Source organism: Oncorhynchus mykiss, chromosome 7, assembly GCF_057628025.1.
Source record: "Oncorhynchus mykiss isolate SJ-2025 chromosome 7, ASM5762802v1, whole genome shotgun sequence".
Taxonomy (NCBI): domain Eukaryota; kingdom Metazoa; phylum Chordata; class Actinopteri; order Salmoniformes; family Salmonidae; genus Oncorhynchus; species Oncorhynchus mykiss.
Window position 1 is genome coordinate 53,962,118 of NC_143028.1, and position 6,248 is coordinate 53,968,365.

Below are 6,248 nucleotides of genomic sequence, written 5' to 3' on the forward strand. Positions count from 1 at the left end.
GAACCGGCTCAAAGCCCGTAACAAAGGGAGACAACGTGGAGATAAGGAGTAACAAAATATATATTTATTAACTAAAGCAACTAAGGAAAATATACAATGATGTGTGTAATCAGTAATCAGTAGCGTAAGTGGGTGTTTTGTATGCATGAATGTGATAATGCAGGGTGTTGAAAAGTGCCAAAGCAAACAAACAAACAAAAAGGCCACCAAGAACCACAACACAATCTACAAATGTCTGCATGGAGAGAGTCTCCTCCATGAATGGGGAAGGGGTGTATTTATCCTGGGAAACACCTGGGCCCAGGTGTTTCCCATGTAGCTGACGACCCTCTCAACTCCGCCCACCGGCATCCTAATAAGGAAACAAGAACAAAGACAAAATACGGCAGACAGAGTGGGAGGGTCGTCACATTCCCCCCCATAAAACCGGGGACCAACAAGGACCCCGGAACAACATACCAGCCCCTGCAGTCCCAAATTGACACAGCCTCCTGCGTCCCAAATTGGTGAGAGGTTATGTGTTGACACTTACAATTTGCCCCAGCCAACCTCCTCCCCAAACCTCAGCAACCTTCGCACAGGAAGCAACATTTAAGAGGAACGAAGAAAACAAGACCAGGAGGGAGCAGACAGGACAGAGAGAACATGACAATAGGAAGCAATGGTCAGTCCCGTAAACATTTAGGAGCAGGGTGCACGAGAGAGCGCATCAGCAATCACGTTTTCAGATCCCTTGATGTGCCGCACATCGAGATGGAATGATTGTAAAAATAAACACCATCGCATTATCCTCTGGTTTGGACACATCATGGACCTCAAAAAAGTGAGGGGGTTATGGTCGGTGTAGACCACAATAGGTACTACCCCCGACCCGACATACACTTCGAAGTGTTGTAGCGCCCAAATGAGTGCTAGTGCTTCCTTTTCAATAACCGAATAGTTCAACTGATAATCGTTAAACTTTTTGGAAAAGAAACTAACAGGCCTCTCAACCCCAGACACATCTGCTTGCAGCAAAACTGCACCTGCCCCCACATGACTAGCATCCACCTGCAAGGTAAATGACAAATCCATGCGAGGAGCAGCCAGCACCGGAGTTGAGGTAAGCAACCTCTTTGCATCTTCAAAAGCGTGTTGACAACGAGTAGACCAAACGTAAACAGCCTTAGCTTTCAGCATATCGGTCAAGGGAGCGACCACAGTAGAGAAGTTACTACAAAAACTACGGTAATAACCAATCATGCCCAAGAAACGCATCAGTTCCTTTTTAGTAGTTGGTGATGGAAAAGCATCAATAGCCACCACTTTAGCCCGAACAGGACGCACTTCACCCTGCCCAACCACTTTTCCAGGGTATGTAACGGTTGCCTGAGCAAACTCACATTTAGCCAGATTGATTGTGAGGCGAGCCGCAGCCAGACGCTCGAACAAGGCTTGAATACGGGACAGATGTTCTTCCCAAGTATCTGCATATATCATTACATCGTCCAAATAAACAGCGCACCCGGTCAGACCGGCGACAACCCTGTTCATAAATCGCAGGTGCATTACGCAGACCGAAACTCATAACCGAATATGAGTACAGACCAAAGGGTGTAATAAAGGCAGAGATTTCACGTGCCCTATTCGTCAGTGGCACCTGCCAATAGCCTTTTAACAGGTCAAATTTGCTCACAAACTTAGCTGCACCGACTTGATCAACACAGTCCTCCATCCTAGGAAGAGGAAATGAATCTGGCTTTGTGACACTGTTTACCTTATGGTAGTCCGTACAAAATCGGTTTGTTCCATCCGGTTTACTGACCAAGATACAGGGAGAAGCCCAACTGGAGAAAGAAGGCTCTGCTATCTTACTCTCCAGCATGTACTTGACCTCAGCATCCAGACAACGTAGTTTCTCTGAAGAAACTCTATAGAACCGCTGACGAATGGGGTCAGCATCTCCAATGTCAATATCATGTTCCATTAAGTTTGTACGTGTAGGTGTATCAGAAAACAAACCTGGAAATCTCTGAATCAGACCAACCATCTCTTTCCGCCCATCAACAGGTAGGTGAGTGAGAAGACTGTCTAAGATATCCAGTGTTTCTGAATTTTTCAATCTACCCTGCAATATACAATCGTCAGGACCAGGAACATCTTCCTCCTCATGCACAGATCTAGCACGACAAGAACCCAAGGAAACAACGGTATCAGCCAAAAGAACAGGTTTAGCGTCCTCTGCAGAATCCCACTGTTCAGTCTCAGAGGAACGTGCATAATAGGGTTTTAACAGATTTACATGGCACAGCTGGTGTGCTTTCCTCCGTTCTGGAGTGGCCACTAGATAATTTTGCTCAGTGTACTGGCGCACCACTGTATATGGACCTTCAAACTTGGCTTGAAAAGGAGAACCAACAATTGGCAGCAGAGCAAGAACCTGGTCACCCGGACTAAATTGACGAGGCTCAGCTCGGCGATCAAATATGTCCTTCATCCTCTCCTGTGAAGATGATAACTTCTCTTTAGCCATTTCACCAGCGGCATACAGCCGCCTCCGGAAATCACACACATAAGATAACAGGGACTGAGGAGGCTCGGGAGACTTCCAGTCATCCTGGAGAACAGATAAAAGTCCACGCACCCTATATCCAAACACAAGGTAATTTGGACTGAAACCCGTGCTCTCCTGTGAAACCTCCCTAGCGGCTAACAGTAACCAAGGCAACCCCTCCTCCCAATCCTTATCCATCTCAGTACAATAAGCTCTCAACAAAGACTTAAGAGTTTGATGGAAACGTTCCAGTGCTCCTTGACTTTGCGCGTGATAGGCGCTAGACAAATTGTGTTTAATATGGAGCCGTTGAAGAACCTGACTAAACAGATTAGAGGTGAAATTAGATCCTTGATCACTCTGAATGACCTTAGGGATTCCAAACAATGAGAGAAACTGAGTCAAAGCTTTTAACACAGATTTAGTTGTGATAGATCGGAGAGGATAGGCAGCAGGAAACCTAGTGGTCTGACACATCACAGTGAACAGGTAACTGCTACCCTTTTTAGAACGAGGCAGGGGACCCACACAGTCAATAATCAGATACTCAAAAGGTTGGCTGAGTACAGGAATAGGAAACAATGGTACCGGTTTAATAGCTTGATTAGGCTTACCAGTTAATTGACAGGTGTGACAAGTTTTTATAAAATCAGAAACATCCCTCTTTAATCTAGGCCAAAAGAAATGTCTTAAAATGCGATTGTAGGTTTTCCTCACCCCCATATGTCCAGCAACGTCGCTGTGGGAAGTTTCCAACACCAACTCACGAAGCTTAACTGGTACAACAACCTGACTAATTGCCTCTCCCAGAAAACAACTATCATGAGACACCCACTTTCTCATCAGGACATCCTCTTGGAGAAAATAGCCATGGGCAACATCTCCCAACTGTTCTACAGGCACAATTTGGTCACGCAACTCTTCTAACGTGGGGTCATCCCGTTGCGCATTAATTAGATCTGAGCGGGTTACAGATAACGGAATAACAGGGAAAACAGTGGCATACTTCTTTGTATTATTATCATCATTAGTCGGCGCAGTGACCAATTCGCCACGGCTCATAGAACGTGTCACTGCACACGCAGAGAACACCTCTGGGAAACGCTGTACACTCTCATCAGGAATCCCAACAAATGACGGCTTAGTGGAAACCACTAGAGATGGAAACACGGCAGGCCATACACGCTCACCAGCCAAGTTATTCCCAAGGATAACGTCGATACCCTCAATAGGCAATGAAGGCCGCACCCCCACAACAACTTCACCTTTCACCAGTCCACAATCCAACATCAGTTTATGCAATGGAACTGACAGAGTGTTCAAACCTATTCCCCTAATTAGAACACTATTCCCCGAATCAGTCTTAGCAGAAAAGGGTAACACAGATTCCAACACAAATGATTCAGAGGCACCTGTGTCTCTCAGGATCTTCACTGGCACTAGGTCTTTACTTCCTAACATAGACACAAAACCTTCCGTAATGAAAGGTAAATAGTCTGGATCAATATGGACTTTCACATTCTCCTGGGCCTGAGGAAATGAGTCATAAGTGAACTGATGTGGAACAGGTGCAGCTAACGCGGTAGGCTTGGATTTAGCGTAAGCACCCTTTGACCTGAGAAGTGGACATTCGTTTTTCCAATGACCTGAACCTTGACAGTAGTGACACTCCTGCCCAAAGTCAGCTTTACCATGGGAGTCAGGCTCAACCCTAGTTGAATAGAACTCTGCCCGTGAACCAAAGTATCTCGGGGCTCTGCAAAGACACTTTTGTGAGTCAACACATACTCGTCCGCCAAAACCGCAGCTTCAGCGACATTCTTTACTTTCTGTTCGTTAATATACGTGGCAATACGATCAGGAATTGTGTCCTTAAATTGTTCTAACATAATCAGATCACACAGCCCTTGGAAAGTCACAACTGCAGAGGCGGAACACCAGCGATTAAACTGTAAAGATAATTGTCGCGCAAATTCAACATGAGATTGCTTATCATCCCTTTTTAATGTTCTAAATCGTTGGCGGTAAGCCTCAGGGACCAATTCATAAATCTGTAACACAGCTTTTTTAACTTTATCATAATTGGCACTGTCGTGTACACTAAGAGCTGAATATGCTTCCTGCGCTTTACCAGTCAGCACACACTGCAACATTAAAGTGCGGTCAGAATCAGGCCAACTCCTAGCGTCAGCAACACGCTCAAACAACGAAAAGAATGTCTCGGGATCCCTTTCATTAAACTGAGGCAATAACCGTAAGTTCCCAACAATATCAAATGTCTCTGGGGCACGACCAAAAGAGGAACTACCCCTAGGTAAATTTGGATCACCTTCCCAAAACAAACTCTCCCCTGAGATCTTTCCTTCCCTAACCAACTCTATACGTTCTTGTTGCAACTTGATTTTAGCACGCTCCATATCTTGTTTAAATGCCAATTCCTTTTCATACGTTACACGATCATGCTCTAGCTTCTCACGATCATGCTCCAGCTGTAACAAAAGCAGTTCTTTCTGCTGTTCAAAAAGAAGGCTACTTGGACTAACCGATGGAATGGCCATTGTAACGTTATGGGGAGACGACAAACTCTCAGCAGAGGCTGGCCCAGTGGTAACTTCAAGAATACCACTCCATCAGATTGGCCTTCAATATCAACCTAATAGAATTCTTTAGACGTTTATCACTAATCTCAACGTTGTAGTGTTCAGCGACCTTCAACAGCTGTTCTTTAGTACCTAAATCTAACAATTTCTCCGATGGAAAGCGAATGAATTCATCTATATAAGATGCCATAGTTACAAAAAAAATAAAAAAATCTTGCTCTTCCCCTCTGCTGAGCACACCAGACCACAACCCGAGCACCACAGAAGAGAGATGAGATACGGAGCTTCCCCAAAACCTACAATAACTCAACCCTAGTCTTCGTGCAGATTTGCAGTGGGAATTTACGCACTGTAGCCCGCTGGCAAGGAAAAACTCCCCAGCATGCTGGTAAATTCCACCAAGCCACGGATGTGCCCCCGAGACAACTGCTCAATCCGCAGACACCACACAAAAATAACAAACATTAACCATGCCCAACATATTCCAAAAAATAATGAAACATGTCGCTAAGCCTATCAGGGGAAAAAAGCTATAGCTCCAGGTAGCAAGTTCCACTACCCTACCCAAATCTCCCACTGAGGTACACAGCCGATTACTCACCTCAGGCTGATGTCCCAACAGAAAGTAGAACAAACGTTTCCAGGCTAGGCAGGGCCTGGAAACTAACCATTATACTCTCTCCAACGCAGCACACAACCCAAACAACAAAGGCAACCAATACTGGGCCTATTAAACTCAAACACAATAAACAAACAAACACGTACTTCCACGGTCTCCCAAACCAATAGTTCAAATATCCCAGATGAGCCCCCACTTGTCACGAACCGGCTCAAAGCCCGTAACAAAGGGAGACAACGTGGAGATAAGGAGTAACAAAATATATATTTATTAACTAAAGCAACTAAGGAAAATATACAATGATGTGTGTAATCAGTAATCAGTAGCGTAAGTGAGTGTTTTGTATGCATGAATGTGATAATGCAGGGTGTTGAAAAGTGCCAAAGCAAGCAAACAAACAAACAAACAAACAAACAAACAAACAAACAAACAAACAAACAAACAAACAAACAAACAAACAAACAAACAAACAAAAAAGGCCACCAAGAACCACAAC